Raw genomic sequence first — 19199 nt, forward strand, 5'->3', positions numbered from 1 at the left:
AAGCAAATGGCTGTTTTTTAATAGCTTCAAACTTTTCAAGAAAATATTTATTACTAACAGAGAGAACGCAAAATCAAGAAACCAAAATGTTAGAAATCAGAGAGAGAAGAAGAAGAAGAAATGGGGTTTTTTTATATATTTTTTATTGGGTGTGAAATTATGTGAAGTGATGTGATTTAACGTTAAATACTGAGTAAAGAGATAGAGAGAAAAAACAGCGACTTGACAGGCCGACTTTTATATCTTTCTTTGCACTTCTCATCCGTCAAAATGAGACCTAAAATTAATTTTGTTTTAGTTTTGTTCTTTCTATGGAGTTAGTCTCCCAACGGGCTTTTATTCCTTTTCCGATAGCATTGATGTTCACTGTTCACTTACAGCAGCGTAATGTAAATAAGAAAACCGTATCGCTTAAATAATGAAAGATATGGATATATAAAAATAAGCGATATTAATCACCCGTGGCCCCTGATCTTTAGGGGTACGTGCACAACATCTCCTAAAGTTTAAAAACGGACACTAAATCCCCTGATTTTTATGGCGGCGCTCACCACGGTCCTTATGAACGAAAATATCTCTGGCGTCGTCTTTTGTTTGACGGCTGTCTTTTAAAACAAAATAAAAATTTGACAGCGCCATGTGTTAGTTGACATGTCCTTAAAAGACAAAAAAAATTAAAAATACCAAAACATCCCTAAATATAATATCTGATTAAATTAAAAAACTCAACCCAAAATCCAACCACCCGTTCAAACCCAAACCACCCCCACCCAACCACCGCCGAAAATTTTTTCGGTCATCTTTCGCTCGGAGAAGATGACCGGAAAATTTTCCGGCGGTGGTGGGGTGGGGTTGGGTAGGTTGTTGTAGTTAATCAAATGGTTTAGATTATATTGGGTTGAAGATGACCGGAAAATTTTCCGGCGGTGGTAGGGTGGGGTTGGGGGTTGGGTTGGTTGTTATAGTTAATCAAATGGTTTAGATTATATTGGGTTGATTTGTTCTTTTTTTATCTTTTTCTAAATTAAATTAGAGGTGTTATGGGTGTTTTTAATTTTTAAGGTATTTTGCTGACGAGGCAGCTGATGTGGCGCCGTCTGTTTTTTTTATAGACTGACAGCTGACTGAAAAAGACGGCGCCACGGGTATTTGATCATATTTAGGTTTAGGGGTTTTGTGAGCACCGCCACAAAGATTAAGGGGTTTTGTGCCCGTTTTTAAATTTCAGAGGGTTTTGTGCATGTACCCCTAAAGATCAGGGGCCATGGGTGATTAATAGCCAAAAGAAGTATACCTATCATGAATCAAAGCAAGTATGAATATTTGTATGATACGATATTGTGGTAGATTAGTAATGAAATATCTCAAAATTCCACATGTATTTTTTAAATCTTAAAATCTCACAATCAACTCAATAACCCTCTTTATAAAATATATTCAGTTATGTTTATTATTTCTTTTAACATAGATTTCGAAGTGTGTTTCACACCAAAAGTCTAAACCTTAATAGAGGTTTCGGTCGAACCTATGACTTTTGAATAATGTACAATGGAGTTTAGCTAACTAGGCTAGAGCTCAATGGCCCTATATGGCTTTGTTTGTCTTGTATTTTGCTCTGAAACCTATATGATTTTGTTTGTCTTGTAGGACATAATTCAAAATTCAGCTATATACCAAGTTTATCACGTAGCAACCAGAATGACAAGATAAAATGCCTACGAATAAGAAAGGATACATAAGGTACCCGACCATGCAAAGTCGTCCAAAGAAAAAAATTATATCGAGATGGTGAGAATGATTTTCCAAATAAAAGTGAAAGGCTTTCTCCCAAATGCTGCAACTGAAGAATGATTGAGCCTTATGTAGCTTGATGCCCATTAAGGCATGAAACTAGACTGCCAACTGACTAAACGTTGTCTAAACTGAAGTTGCTCAAGATAACTCCATCAAACCAGTCATGCGATGCAACAATTTAGCATTTTATGCCAATCAAAGTCTTCTCTTCCAAATTTGGCCTAACTGTCGAAGATTAGCAAAAAAAACAAGTCTTCCGGCGAGACAGATTGAATAGCCTAGTGAAGACAGATGCAACCAAACTAATTTTTCTTCAGTTATCAGACCACAAAGAAACTAATACACCATTGCAATACGAAAGTTGATGTTGTTAGTAAAATTATGCCAAGAAAATTTATCAGGACAATAATATTTTTGAATACCCTTTCGGACAAGGAAAATTTTAATATTATCAATACTTAAAGCGTATTCTAACCTAATCTTTGAAAATCATAAAACTATGGAAGACTATAAAGAGTTTGGATTGCTAAATTTTAACTTTCAAATCCACTTGAAAATAAAACTTTGATTCTGAGCACTCAAACTGAACATACCCAAACCATCATCAATATAGTCACTACAAATCTCGTTCCATGAAATTATGTAAAGGACACGGTTCGATATATTACCCTTTCAAAAAAGAATCATGTAAATATCAAGCAAATTTTGAAGACCAATGGACACAAATAACATATACATGTAATAAATTTGAATGCTACATAAAATTGACTTGAAAAGGACTAACCTCTCTACTGGAGATAGAAAAGAGTTTCTAAAGAGCTATTCTTTCATTGAGCTTATGAATTGATTGTTTTGTCGTGACCAGAGTGATTCTTTTGGTTCAACTTATAAAACATAATATGTTAGAATGATTCAAACTTATTTAGTTAGAACACGTTCATGATGCCTAAGTCACTTTTCATTTTATGAACAATAATAGTGTTTTAATATGAAAAGAATTAATTAGCTTTATATCTGACTGATAATTCTCTTCATATAGGCACTTGTCTTAGTGTTATGCATTCAACCACCCACAGTGAATGTTTTATTCGAACTCTACATTGTTGTGGTAATAAGATTGTGATCTTATCTAATATTAATCTGATACGTCTAGTACGGTTCATCTATCCTTATTTTAGTAGAACTCTGTTTGACATTAGTTACATCTTGTACGGTTGAACCACTCATATACTTATAAGATTTTGTTTGGTTTCCGTTTACTTATGGTATCTTAACATATATCCATCATGAATAATAAAATCCCAAGTGTCAATCGATAAACTTCAGATGTAAACAGAAGACCGAAGTATCTAGCTAGGAAGGTGTCCGCACCACAACCACAATGTTAGAGCACATACACAATGAACTCTTTAAAAGAGCAAAACGTTTTATTTTAAAAATTTAACAATATATTATAAGTATAAGAGCATCTCCAACAAGTTTTTTAAAAAGAGTTTAACTCTTTATTTTAAAGAGTTAAACTAAAATACAAGTCCAACGAATTTTCTACAATACAAATTTTAAATAGAGAGTTAATTTGACTCTCTACATATGGAGAGCCAAACTCACTCTCTATTTCTTATCTCTTTAATAAATTTCAAATTTAAAACACATAAATTATCTTTTCATTTTATAAAAAATATTTTTAATTTTTTTCTCAACATAAAATTATTACCAAAAAAATACAATAATATAAAGTAATTTTTATTAAAAAATATAATTAAATGCTAGATTTTAAAGAATCCATTGAATAAAAATTTAAATTTTATTCTTTATATAAAAGATGCTCTTTATTTTTAAAAGTATATTTTTTATAATAAAGAGCACGACTGAAAATATTCCAATGAACTCTATATTAATTATATATATAGAAAAATATTTTTTGGCAGTAAGGAAAATCCATTTGACTCTCCACATATATAGAGTCAAACTTCACTCTTTATTTTATATTTCGTTTAATACAAATAAATTTTCAATTTTTTTTAAATGTAACTTATTTTTTATATAAAAACTTAAACTAAAATAAATATATTATTATTTATGAAAACAAATAAAGAGTCAAAAATAGAAAATTTATTAGAATAGAGCTAAAATATTTAATCTTTATATTTAATATGCTCTTTATTTAAGAAAAAAAGCTTTTTATTTAAAGAATATCATTGAAAATACTTTTAGAAAGTGACAATATATCCTAAAGATTGACATTATTACACATCAAGGAGCTTTTATGAAAAATTTATTTTAAGATACGATATTAATTCGAAACAACACATATTTTTAGTGACTCCACTCTCTCATGAATAGATTTGGCAATTTGTGTCTCGTTCTGACCTGTTTAGGCACGAATAATTAGTCTTATTACACCTATAACACGATTATTAATCGGGTTTGACATACAAAACCAAACACGATATGAATATTATATGGGTTACACGACACAACACGTATAAACATATTTACCTAAATGTGTTAACGGATTAACTTGTTTATAGTGATATATTTAAATCCACTTAATTATTTAAATAATTTTTAAATTTATTTAATATAATACTAAACGAATTATTACTATATTTTAGGATAAGTAATATTGTAATTAGTATAAAAAAATACTTCCTCTGTCCAAAAATAGTAGTTCTTTTTTTCACACTGTTTAAGAAACACAATTTATACTCTAACTTTTTATAATTTTATCTTCATTTGTCTTATCATATTCTTATTAAATGTTATAACTAATTTACTTTTAGGCTAATTGAATTAAATGATATATATTAAATTAGGATGATATGGAAAAATCAACACTTTAAATTGTGATTTACTAGAAACAAACAATTATTTGGGTAAAAGAGAAAGAAAATGGACTATCGTTTGGGACAGAGGGAGTCAATAGAAATTAAAAAATTTAAAGTATTTAATTTTGAAAAATAAAAAATATTTAATTAAAATTAGTTAGTCGTGTTTAAATGTGTTTAAACGGATTAGACATGTACAATCCGATTAAACACGAAATAATCATTTTATACAATGGTTGACCCGTTTATAACAAAACATATTTACATCAAACTCAAATTAACCTGTTTAATTTCATGTTATGTCATTTGGTCTTATCGTTATCAGATTTACTTATGAATCATCAAATTGGATGACTTTTGATAGAGTCCCTAATTATTACTTCATCCGTCTCAATAGAGCTATCCATTTTGAAAAAAAATTATTCCAAAACTTTTATCCACTTTTAAAAAGTAACTATCTTTTTACACTCAATTTTATATATTATTCCTATTTAAAATCCACTGCTGAATAAATTGAAAGTAAATTATAAGTGAGCTATTTATTAAATAGGGTATAATAAGAAATGTAAGGAAAATTTTATAAAATTTATAAATAAAAATTATTTTTTTCAAACTGTGTGATAAAAATAAAGTGGACAATTTTATTAAAATGGATGGAGTATTTAGAAATATACGTTTTACGATTATCTCTTTTTAAAATGAGTAATTAAAAGTAAAAACCTAATTTGTTGACTAAATATTAAAAAGTGCAGTTAAGCAATTTAAGCAGTCCCGTGAAAGCTGGGGCCTACCTGAGTCCCATTGTGGAATGCACGACAAATAGGGTTTCAGTTACGAGGACAATTTGTTCGCTTTACCTTTTTTATCTTTTAAATTTTTTTCAACCAAAAACAATGATTTGTATATGAACAAAGGATCAACGCAACGGGATCATCTAAATTAATTTATATTTTTTAAAGTAATTAACTTAAATTTTTTTTATTTTTGAATCAAATAACCCGTAATTGTATTTTTAAAATGCGTAACATACAAATCAGAGGTGAGAGATGCAATAAAGTAATTAGATAATTTTTTAATTATTGCGATATAGTTATTTTAAATCTATTTTTTAAAATATATATATAAATTATGGGGTTATTTAACCTAAAAATAAAAAATTGAGGGTTAGTTGTTCAAAAAAAATATCAATTGGATTAGATAATCTTATATCACAAATTCATGGGACGCGTTGACCCTTTATTTATTTATATATCGTTAACTTTTATGGTTGTTGACCAGCCTTCAAACTTTTCGACTATATAATTATACTCCATGACTATTTATCTCATACATTTAGTTATGTTATATGAGCAATAAACATTTTTAATAAAAATCTTTTAATTATTATTTTTTATATGACTAACACGTTATTAACTTTTTACACGAAAGATATAATTTCATCACAATTTATTTTTATTTTTAAAAATTAATTATTAAATAAATATTTTTAATTAAATTAATTAAACTGAATTAATTAAATCTTAATAATAACAATTATTAATAATATCGACTCACAATATAGAATATTACAAGATTTAATATAAACAATAATTATTATATTTTTTTATAAATCATTTTAAACAATTATTATATAAATACACTAAAAAAATAAATATATTAACTATTTAATAAAAATATCATAAATTATATAAAAACAATTAAAGTTTTTAATATATATGAAGCAAACTAGTCTATCAATTGTGGATGGATTAAATAATAAATTTTTTAAACTAAAATTCGATTTTCTTTTATTTTTAAAAACTTGATTATTTTTTATATATGTAATTTTATTATTTTGTTAAATTTACTAATGAACAACTACGTCTAAAACATTAAGTTAAAAAAACAAAATTTAAACCAGCTGTAATCCAAATGGTATAAACGTTGGACATCAAATTGCTAAGGTTGTGGATTCAATTTCTCCCGCAAGTGCTTCCCTTCCCCAATTATCATAAACGTTTATACTAGTATTATATAAATTTATATAAGTAGAATTCTATACTGTTTTTTTTTAATAATCAAAGTAAATAAAAAATATAAAATCAATGAGTAAGGCAAACTTCATAAAGGCTTAATTACTTAAAAAAAACCCCACCTTTAATCTTTATTTCGTTTATGCTCTGATCTAAGAAAAATGACACATATACTATTGACGTTGTCTTTTTGTTTCACCTCTACCCTCAAGGTATTAAATTGACCTTTTTTCTATTGAAAAAAGTGTAAAATAATCCTTCATTTTCAACATATATTCTAATTACAAGTTAATTTTATTAATTATACCAAAACACCTTCTTCTCTAAAAAAATTATTAAAAAATTTAAAAATTTGAAACCGTTAAAAAATAATTCAATTCCGACCTAACACCATACTCCAATTTAAAAACCCGCTATTCAACAAAAAAAAAATTAAAAAAATTCAATTTTTGTTTTTAACTAAAAAAATTAATTAAATTTTAGGATGGCGGTTCGATTTTTGTTTTTAAATAAAAAAATTAATTAAATTTTAGGACTTATTTAAACGTTTTTAAAGATGAAGGGTTTGTTTGTACTTTTATTAATTGAAAAAAGTATGAAATAATCCTTATATTTAGTTGTTTTGAATAAATTTTTTTTTTTTGAATTTTGGGGTAGAGGTAAAATAAAATCACAACGTCAATAGTATATGTGATAATTTTTCTAGGTCAGGGTATATAAAAAAAAAGTTAAAGGTGGGTTTTTTTTAAGTAATTAATCCCTTCATAAATGGCCTCTACTTGTGCTTTATTACTAGAAAGCATATTCACTTTTTCAGGACACAAATAAGGCCAACTTTAAATTTCTGCATCATCTTCTGATTTACATTAATAGATTGCAAAGTACTATTGTGTCATGTTCAACAGGTCATCTTTTTTTCTCAAATCATAATTTGAATGAGATTTTAAATGATTAAATTTTATTATTTTTCTAAATATTAAAAAAATTAATGCAAAATTTGTGTGAGTTGAATTTTTTTTAATAAATAATAAATAGTTTAATATTGAATTATTTTTAAATTATTTTATAAATATATAATTTTTATATTCTATTCAAACCATATAATCTTTAAATCAGTAAATCTAAAAATTGTCAGTCAAATGATGTGTGCCCTGTTTTTAATAAATATATTTTTGGACATTCCACCAAATTATGATGTAGATAAATATATTGCCTTGCTAATTGAGTCTACAGGTATGAATAGTTAAGAATTTGAAAGAAAAAAATCAGAAGAAAATGAAAATAATTTTTTAATTTTATAATTATTAGAAACATTTAAATTGTAATGATAGTAATTGTTTTTTCATAAATAGAAATCATTTATTCTTATTTACTTTTTGTGAAATCAATTTAACTTCTTTTTCTAAAACCCATTTCTTTTTTACTAATTGGGGAGGAGGAAATATATTGTGAGAGGATTTGAATTCACGATCTATGAGTTTGCTATCCAGCACTTATAGCATTTGAGTTATATCTCATTGGTTATAAAATTCATTTCTTACTCAACTACACAACATATAAAGTTAAAAGCTAAATACATATTAAATTATAAATTATATAGGATTTTATAATTACATTACGATTTTTAAATTATAGCAGTATCTAACTAATAATTAGTTTTTTTTGCCAATAAATCATTATTTTGATAAAAAAAAGTTATGACATGAACTCCATATAATATATTTTTCCCGCGTCTATATTAATATCCTTTTATCGAAAAATTGCTTGACGTCTTGAGTTACAAATAAAAGGCTTGACTATTTTTTAAATTCAAACCTTCGCGTTTTTTATCAATTATGATCAAAACTTTTAATTTATATAAATATGTCCAATTTGAAAGTTTTTTTTGCAATTATGAACAAAACTTTAAATTTTATTTTTAAAATCCAAATCTTTATATTTTTTATCATTTGAACCAAAAGTTTATATAAACTTCTTTTAGAAGTTAGACAATCTTTTAGAATTTGATTGTAATTGAAAAAAAATGCAAAGGTTTTAATTTAAAAATTGAAATCCAAAGTTTTAATTACAATTGCAAAAAAAAAAAAAGCTTTCAAATTGGATATAATTGTAAAAATTAAAAGATTTTGTCGTAATTGATAAAAAATGCAAATATTTGGATTTAAAAAATGATTAGGCCTAAATAAAATTTGATAGTTTGTATATGACATTGTCAAGATCTAGTTTGTATTATAATTACGAAACACGTTAAAATTCATAATTTATTTCACAGTTAATTCTAAATTTATTATTTTTATTCTCATTCCTTTTTGCTACCATTTCAATTTCTAAATTTTAAGCAAATGGATTCTAAGAGCTGAATTTAAAAATATATGATTATTTTTGGTAATTGAAAAGGGGAAAATGTTTGCAAGATAATTTAAACTAACAACTTGATAATTTATTATCCAATGCTTATATCATTTGAGGCATAATTCCGTGGTTGAAGAATATATGACATAAATTGCAAGAAATTGGCAACCGAAAGAAAAGTAAAGAAAGTAGAGAGGAGAATATTGCAAAAGGTGAAAAATTAAAGAAAGAAAATGAACTTTTTGGAATTGATCATAGTTTTGAGTGTTTGAGCCACTAAAATCTGGGGGAATTTGAATACAACTCCAGTTTTTAAGCAATTCCACTTCACCGTAACAACTTGGTGGGTTCTTACAATCTTCCCCTTGGTAAATGGGGGGGTAATATAATGATTTCGTTGGTAATTTTGTCAGAAGTGCACCAAATCAGAAATAATCAGTTAAGTTTATTTATGGCAAAATGTATAAAAAAAACTTCGTAGTTTTCACAAAAGTACAAATCAGCCCTTTTATTTTTTGGGGTATAATTAAGCTCTTTTTATTTTCAAATAGAACAAATAACCCCTTTCATCCAACATCATTAGAAACACTCGTTAATGATTGACATGTCTCTCATAATCATATAAGAAAAAAGTTCAAAAATAATTTTAATATTTAAAATATTTACTAAAATTTTGAGGGGGTAAGTGTCCCAAAAGTAAACTAAAAGGGTTTATTTGTTCGATTTTAAAATAATAAGGGTTTAATTATTCAATTTTAAAAACACGAGGGTTTAATTGTGCCCAGATATAGTAAAAGGGTTGATCTGTACTTTTGAAAAAAACTCGAGGGTTTTTTTGTACCTTCCGCCTTTATTTATCATAACTCCTTTTTGGAGAAAAAAATGATTGATTTAATTAAATTAGAAATCAATCAACTATCCGGCTAAAAATATAAAAAAATTAAAATTTCAATCCAATCAAATTGGATCAAATTGAACCGAAAAACCGGTAAATAAACCGACGGTTGAAATGGACATAAAAGATTAGTACGGACAAATTAATCTGTCACTAAATACCTAAAATCCATCATTAGTTCTCTGTCTTGTTTAATATTTACTATATATATTTCAACTAGAGGTTGAACTGGTTAAACCAAAAACCGATAACTACACAGTTCATTCACTAACTCGATTTTTAAAATACTGATTCAAACGGTTGAAATACATTATATACATTGATTTATTTTTAGATGGATCTATATTTTTATCTTTATTTACAGAGATATCTTTTTATATAGATTTATCTTTAAATCTTTTTTATTAAACTGAAAATGAAAATGAAACCGAAATTTACTCTTTAGTTTTATTTAAATTTTTTTAATTTCTGACTACCAAACCAACTGCTCTAGTCCCAACAAAAATTTCATTTTGTTGTGGTTGTGAGATGCACTCAAATACACAGAGGTTTAAACTTAAAGTTAGAGCAAAAAACTGAGTCTGAATTTTGAGGCTCAAAAAGGGTTGTTTATGTGTAAGCGTTAGGTCCATCATCATTACAACCTGCAAAATATCCCTGCATGCTGTCTCTTAACTCTCAAACCAAAACCTCTTTTTTTTTTGACTTTTATAGGTCTCATTATCATAAAAAAAAAATGAATTTTATGAGTAGGTTTAATTTTATTATTTTAATATACTCATTGTCTATTTCAAATTTATGTATTTTTTCACATCCTTAATTGATGTGACAAACTATTGATAACCTAATAAAAATTGATCATTAGACCTTTTACATTATATATTCTTTTGATAATTAAAGGAGGAGTCCATAAGATACTTCCGGAAAAGATTGAACTCACGATCTTAATAATGTTTCGCTTAACGTTTATACCGTTTGGATTATAACTTGTTGGTCTTTTATATTACATATTATTAACATTGATTTTAATTTTAGAGTCTTTTCATATATTTTTGACATAAATAAATAATTTCGAAAGTAATCTTTTGTCTTTTCTTTTGAAGTTATTATAAATCTACATTTTGGATTCTAAATGATAAAAATTCAAAGAAAAATTTTCAGGTTCTCAACATTATCAATATGAGTATTCAAGAGGGAGGGTACAAGATTTTCAAGTTCCATAGTCGGTCTTTTGCTTAGACTGAGTATGGTACAATACTGATGATAAATGAATAAATTAGGCTTTTAGGTAAACCAGAATAAATTGACGGAGTAGAAAGAGATATTTTACTATTTTAGTAAAATAGCTATGATCATACTTCAATTTTTTTATGTTGGCCCCCACTTTTGATACCACAAATAGGGGTGAGCATCGGTCGGTTCGGTTCGGTTCGGTTCCGAATCGACCAAAACCGACCGTGCCGAATTTGTTGAAAATGGAAACCGAACCGTTCTATTTTTCACTAAAAACCGAAAATATTTTTGACCGAAATTTTCGGTCGGTTCGGTTCGGTTTCGGTTTTTTTAATTCGGTTTGGCCTTTGAATAATACGTAATTAAAAATAAACTTTAAAAATTTAAAGTAAAGACCATATATTTAACAATTATTGAATGAACAACAATTTCATTTTCATAAATAAAATAAAAAAATTAATATTCATATTAGATGAACTTTACAAATCATAATACAACAGCATAAATTGAAATTACAATAAATAATTACAGCAAAAAAATCAAATTAACAGACGAATACAAAATTCAATAAATCTGATTCAAAAGAAGCAACAACAAAAAAAAAGGATCTTCATCATCTTAATCTTGATACAGATCTGTCAAATGCAAAAATAAAAAATAAATTAAGAAGTTAATATCAATAATAAAACGAACCAAGAGAAAATGGTAAAATTGATTAAACGTTTACCTTTAATAGGGCTTCAAGCAAACCTTCATTCTTAAAGCAAATTTACAGATTTAAGAAGAGAAAATTATAAACTTTCTTAAATCACAACCCTAATTGTTACAGAATTTTTTTTTACTAAAAAGAGGGTTATATTTAAAGGTGTTATATTTTAAGGTGTTATAGAGAGATTGAAGAAATTAATCACAAATTTAGGGTTATCTGATGAAAAAAGAAAAGAATAGGAAGAAAGGGAGAGTGAGGCGACTGTGTGAGGTTGAGAAGAAATGAGATCTAGGGTTTAAACTTATAAAGATGTTTATATAGGGAACAAACAACATGGTAATTAGGCTTAGATCAGTGATAAAAATGGATCAGGCCTGAACATGCATGCGTGGCCCATTTACCTGAAAATAACATGGTTTTCATATGTTCGGTCAAATCGGTTATTCGGTTTTTTCGGTTTTTAACAACCTAAAACCGAACCAAACACCGATATCCAAATTTTTCCTTATCTAACACCGAACCAAACCGTTTTAACCGAAAAACCGAACCAAATAACGAATTTCGGTTCGGTTCGGTTCGGTTTTTCGGTCTGGTTCGGTTTCTGCTCACCCCTAACCACAATACATCATCATATCTTTCTCTCTGTTTGTATGGATTATGTGTCGTAAGCTATAGAAAAAGAGATTCAGTGCAGACTTCAGCGTGTACCGGGAAAAAAACTTTCCAACGTTTACATAGGAAAAAAGGTTTGTTTATACTCCTAATGTTTATCCTAAAACCTGAATTGGTCCCTACGTTTTATTTTGGCTGAAATACACTCTTGACGTTGTAAAACAGTCCTAGTTATGCTCTTATTTTTGACGGAGTTAAATAATACGAATTTTGTGTCATCTCTTTCCTACGTGGACTGATGACATGGCTGGTACACCTAGACAAAAATATTCTATGACCTTAATGTTTATCCCAAGCTCCAAATTTGCCCCTAAGATTTAAATACTTATTTAAATTATTAACTCAACCAAATAAAGAAAAAAAATATCTCCTTCTACTCTGTCAGCGATAGCTGGGTTATCTTAATTCTATGAAAACATAAAAAAAATAAAAAAAAATAATTCAGTGTGTCAGCGGTTGGCAGCGTTTTCCAGCGGCGGATGAAGGAGTTGGGTGGGTTTTTTTGTGTTTGATTAAGTTTGGTTGGGTTAATAATTTAAATTAGTATTTAAATATTAAGAGCAAATTCAGATTTTGGGATAAACATTAGGGGCATAAAAAAAATCTTTGCTTAGGTGTACGAGCCATGTCATCCATGTCATCAGTCCACGTAGGAAATAGATGGCGGAAAATTTGTATTGTTTAATCCCGTCAAAAATAAAGGCATAAATAGGACAATTTTTCAACGTCAAGAGCGTGTTTAATCCAAAATCAAACGTAGTGACCGATCCGGGCCTTGAGACAAACATTAGAGGCATAAACAAACTTTTTTCCATACATAGGTAATATATGTCGAGAAAATTATTGGATATTTAAAATATAAAAAATATAAAAAATTTCTGTCAAAATTAAAATACTACAAATCATATTAAATTTAATAAAAATATTAATGTTTTTAATATTTAAAGCAATTAAATTAAAATTGTTAAACTTTTAAAATGATATGAAGTTTATTTTTTAAAAAGTTATTAAAAGTAGTGCTATTATGTTAAAATAAAATCGGCAACTGTATTTCTATATTTTATATAATTTACGATTATATTAAATTTACATATTAAAAAGAAGGAATACTTAAAAGCTCTGGCTAGGTTAAACAAAGTCCCTATGCTAGTGGAGGATTGTACTACTTTAGAGAAGCCGTTTGATAATTTTTTTTTTCGTGAGATGATCTGCAGCACATGTTATAGCGCAACACACCAGTTTCTTTTCAGGTTATCGGGAGTGGATCTGTCACTTTTTTAAAATTCTCATAAATATAACCATTTTCGATATAATTTAATATAATCATTTTTTACACTAAAAAAGTCCATATAACTTTTGAAAATTTACGAATTCCCCCAATTTTTGACCAATGCAATATCTATTTATTAGAAATACCCAATAAAATACATTTTACGCAGTTTATTCATAACAATATAAAAAAACATTAAGCTACTTTCCGTATTAATTCAGGTAATTATAACAAAATAAGGTTATTTGCAGATCAAATCTCAAACTATAATGTGGTTTATAAATGAAACATGAATTTTAAAATTTGATAAAATCAGTTGTCAATTTTTAAACTCAAACACCAAATTATTCTCCGTTGGAAAATATGTTGACATGCAAAATAAACATTGTTCTAGTTAGGGTTGTGCGTTCGGTTAGTTCGGTCGGTTCGGTCACCGAACCGAACAAACCGAACACCGAAGTTTGGTAAATATTTCAAACCGAACCGGACCGAATTTTAATTTTGACTTATACCAAACCGAACCGAAAAGTTCGGTTTGGTTCGGTGAAAAACCGAAATTTTTTATTTTTTCCATTTTTTATTATAAAATAAATTCTAATATAATAAGTGTCTAATAATTATTTTTATATATTTATTAACATAATTATATATTGTATGAAATTTATTAACCTATATATTAACTATAATTAAAATATTAAAACCAAAAAATATAAATTTACATATATTTAAATATTTTTTTTATTTTTTATTTAAATTGTTCGGTTTTTCGGTTTTTAAAATGCTCAAACCGAACCAAAAACCGAACACCAAATTTTCACCTAATTACAAACCGAACCAAACCATATTCACCAAAAAACCGAACCGTAATTGTAATTTCGGTTCGGTTCGGTGAAACAGTTCGGTTTGGTTCAGTTTTTGCACAGCCCTAGTTCTAGTAGCCACGTCAACTATTTTTTTTTTAAAAAAAATAGGTTGGTATCTCGAATTTATCAAAAACAAAAGTTGGTGTTTTGTTTTTTCAAATTTTAAAACTTTATATTGCAATTGAAAAACAGAAATTTTTTGCAATCAATACAAAAACAAAAAACAAGGCTTTTGATTTTTTTTTTAAAATAGACATGAGCTAAAATTAAGTGAAGTACTATGTAAGTATATATCATGTAACCCAAGCCTTTACACCAGATAAGCGGTGGGCCAAAATCAAATGGGCTGGGCTACAATTACTGACCCATACCCATTTTCAGCTCTCTTTTTCCTTTACCGCCAGCAGGAGAATTAAAGTAAAGGAAATATTAACCAAGTTATTGAAACTAGCTTGAAATACTTTTGTTTAGATCACTTAGTGGCCAGAAATCAATTAATAATCATCAGTAATAATGTTTGACACCAATTAAAATGGAAAATTATTCATCTTCTATGCCAAGGTTAAGTTTTGCGTAGTGATTCAGACACGTGATTATGATTTTATATGAGTTTTCTCTAAGTACAAATTAATTTGTCATAAAAATAAATTACAAAATTCGCATATATTTCATTTTTATTATTTAATGCCTGTGCATGTTGACATAAATCACAAAATTGGGTGTAACATATCCAACTAGATAAGCATTTTCAATAACATAAATTTATGTATCAATAATTTCAAATGCACTTGTCACTTAGAGAAAAAGATAAAAAAATTATCAGATCCCAAGAAGTACAATTTTTCATAAACACATCTAATAAGGTGTAGCATTTATTCTAAATTCCTATTCTGCTGTCGTGATTCTCGTGAATGAGTTACATATTGGTGAGTGTCTATGATTAGATTGATGGTTACTAGGAAAATATATCTTTTTTTTCGTTGCCTGTCCGGTTTACATGGTTTCGCCTTAACTAATCCGGATCCGATCCGCGTCGCGCATCTGGCATGGTGGATGAGTCTACCAGTGGGAATTTTCTGCATTCACAAGACTCGTAGGATGGACGCCTAGCTGAACCTTATTATAGCTCTGCCACTGCTAACCTCAATTAATACCAGATTTAAAGAAATTAAAATTTCATATTCTTCCTTCCATAGCTTGATTCTCATCTACTAGTGAAGATAATATAAACTTAATGATTTTCACCTAATAAAAAAGTGTACCATTATAATTAATTAACTTATCAGGTATGACTTTCGGTTACATATTTCCCATTGCATTATCTAAATCAATACTTTATTGTATATATCTGTCAAATCCATGAACTGCATTGAAATTGAGTGAAAATATATCTTTTACTTTTTTAAACATAGATTTCGATTGTGAATCTTGAATATAAAAACAATTTTAAAAAATTTATGACAGAGCTTTATCACCTGTGAATTCCTACCAAATTCCATCCAAAAATATTTATTTGTAAAATCCACTTCTGTTACTAGGAATGGCCCCTCTCCTTGGCCAACTTTTAGAAACTTGGCAAATATTTGTAAATGACATTGGAATAGAACTATGCACGGGCACAGGTATATCCGTCTTGACCGGAGCTGGTCGAAAACGCAATTTTTTTATAGAGATATTTTTCATTTTGCGCTTCATTCTTACTAAGAAACCATCGATTAAAATTTTTATTTTACAATTTGCCCATATTACTATATCTTTTGACTATATTACTAATATTACTATATCTTTTGACTATATTACTAGCTACGGATACGGCGAGACAATATTATCTTAATGTTTTTTCATGTTAAAAATGCAATTTTGAGTCCAAAATGTTAAATTTACAAATAAAAAAATGTAATTAAATGAATTGTTTATGCTTTCTAGCTTTTGAATCCCAAGCATTTCAATTTTTTCTAATGATTTGGGTATGGAAAATTGTATGAAACTTATCTTTAGAATTTATGATTTGGTCATAGCAAGCCACATGTTTGAATGTTGAGTTGTTTTGCAGGAACTTGGGGCTTCAAATTGAACAGAGCCAGCTTTAAACTTTAGCGCCAGCAATACTAGATTTCTAGTTATCTTATGGTTGGGCCTCAAATACGTGGCAAACACCCAGATGATTGGAATTCATATCACATAATATTATTAGCACCTAGTCACCAACCGGAATCAATTATAGGATGCATAATTTTGACAAGATTGTGGAAAAATTCAAAATTCTTGCCATCATGTGGACCGTATATTGCTTATTCTGATGAGATATTAAATATCTTTAAATTGGGTATATTATAATAAAAGTTAATGATCATTTGAATTTTTTTGATCATTATATGATAAATTGTTTTTTTTTTCATAAATTTGGTTTTGAAAATATAATAGAGTGGTCAATTAAGGATCGGAATTCTCTCAAGTTCATTCATTTGAACTTAAAGAGATCATATTTTTTTTTAAAAAAAACTTAAAGAGATCATATTTACGATTTACACTGTTCATTATAAAATAAACGGTATATATTAATTTGATTAAAATTATACTTTTTTGATTTGCACCGTTCATTTTATAATGAACGGTATAGGTTATGAACATGACCCCCTTAACTTTAAAATAAACTTAAGGCAATTTCAATCCGTCAATTAATTTAAATCCCCAAAGTGGCTATCAATTAAAATCCTCTAAGCAAATCTAAATAACAATGAGATTTATCTAGTGAATCTAGTGATAAACATGTCTTTGTTTATTTATTTTATTTGACATGATAGTGCATGATTAGAATTAAAAATGAATTTAATGGTTGATAATCGGGTTACAATCTAATCAATCAAATAAATTAGTGAAAAGGAATGTTTGTGCTCTCATGTCCTACAAACTACCCTATCGCTTTCAAGGAAATAGAAAATAATTGATTTCTTGTACTAATTAAAAATAGTCCCAATTAAGAACATTAATTTATTCTTAGCAGCAAAGTGCTTGGCCTAATAGAGGCCTACAACTTAGCTTAATAGATATTTATTGATTTCAAATAGTTACTTATCATATATGGATTTATTTATTTTATAGTGGAAGTGGAAGAAAAAAGAGGTTTTAAAATGAAATTTGGATAATAGACACATTCATCCCATTGGGATAAGAACGGAACGAACTAATCAGTTCGAATAATTCTTCAATAAATTAATTATGTCACGTTATTTTTATAACAAATAAACAAATTTTTTAAGATAAAATATTAACAAACATTAAATAACTCAACATTATAACTATCCTATTTGCTTGCTGCATTGCATGAATGACATAATGCAAGCTTTATTTGAAATAGGAGCGCAGCTAGGACTAGAAGTTAGAAATCTAATAACACAAAAATTTAATATTGGATGAGGATTTAAGAGAAAAAAGAAATATTTGAAGGACTAATTATAGGTTTTTTTGTTGTTGGTGGGGTGTGGGGGGTGGGGGGATTCTTATATTTCATACATTTCAAAAAATTATTAGTAAGAAAAAAAAAACTTCCACCTTAATATTTTAAAATTTAACTAATAGACTGAAAATGTTTTGGTTTTTAATTGTACCCTGACATAGCAGTTTTTTCAATTCTACCCTATTTCGGATTTTTGGTTTTCAATTGCACCCTGATGCATTAAATTGAATTCTTTTCATTTGAATTATATTTAAAATGGTCCTTCATATTTATTAAAAAATCTAAAAATTCTTTAAAATTATAAATTGTACCAAAAAACCATCTTCTCTATAAACTAAAAAAAAAATTAAATTTAACTTAATTAATAAAAATAATTTATTTTATTTTATGGAGGAGTAGACTCCTCAGGCATATGCTCCTTGTTGAGGAACAAATGTTCCTGGCCTGAGGAGCAGTAGCTCCTCAGGCCAACAGCTGTAGGAGGAGGAGCACCTCCTCCTTTTCCATAAATTTAAATAAAAATAAAATTTATTTTAATTTAATTGATTTATTTTTTTAATTTTAGGATTTATTTGAAACTTTTTTAAGTTTGAGGACCTGTTTAAATTTTTTCAAATGAAAAAAAGTATAAAATGATCCTTAAATATATTTATTTTATATATTTTAATACTTATAATAAAATCATTTATTTTTTTTTAATTCATGGTGCAATTGAAAATTAAAAATCCGAAATACGGTAAAATTGAAAAAATTGTTACGTTGGGGTGGAATTGAAAACTAAAATAAAGGTTAGAGTTTTTTCAGCCTATTAGCCTTAAAATTTCAAGCAACACGTTTGAAAGTTGGCAAAAAAATCTTAATATTTTTATCAAATTTTGGTTCAATGTTATTATTCGACATCGTTTCATTCATTATAACACTTTTAAAACAACGTCGTTTGGTGGAAAAAAAACCCTAAAAATGTTACAAATTAAATGTGATTTTTTTGTCAACTTTCAAATATGGTGCTTTAAACTTGAAAAGTATGAAAGGCACAATCTTTTTCGCAAAAAATCTTTTAGAAAATTATTAACACAAATTTTAATGATAGTTAAAGAATTAAGAAATCATCAAA

At 27.4% G+C, this 19199-nt stretch overlaps 1 long non-coding RNA gene across 1 annotated transcript; it reads right to left on the minus strand.

Moving 5' to 3' along the window:
• Window positions 1-11557: 11557 nt before the first annotated feature.
• Window positions 11558-12382, minus strand: LOC126683168 (uncharacterized). The gene is made up of 2 exons (XR_007641634.2): window positions 11842-12382; window positions 11558-11749 (listed from the first exon to the last, which is right to left on the minus strand). It is a non-coding gene; the product is annotated as an uncharacterized LOC126683168 (long non-coding RNA).
• Window positions 12383-19199: the final 6817 nt, after the last annotated feature.

The sequence above is a fragment of the Mercurialis annua genome, linkage group LG5, assembly GCF_937616625.2.
Source record: "Mercurialis annua linkage group LG5, ddMerAnnu1.2, whole genome shotgun sequence".
In the NCBI taxonomy this organism is placed as follows: domain Eukaryota; kingdom Viridiplantae; phylum Streptophyta; class Magnoliopsida; order Malpighiales; family Euphorbiaceae; genus Mercurialis; species Mercurialis annua.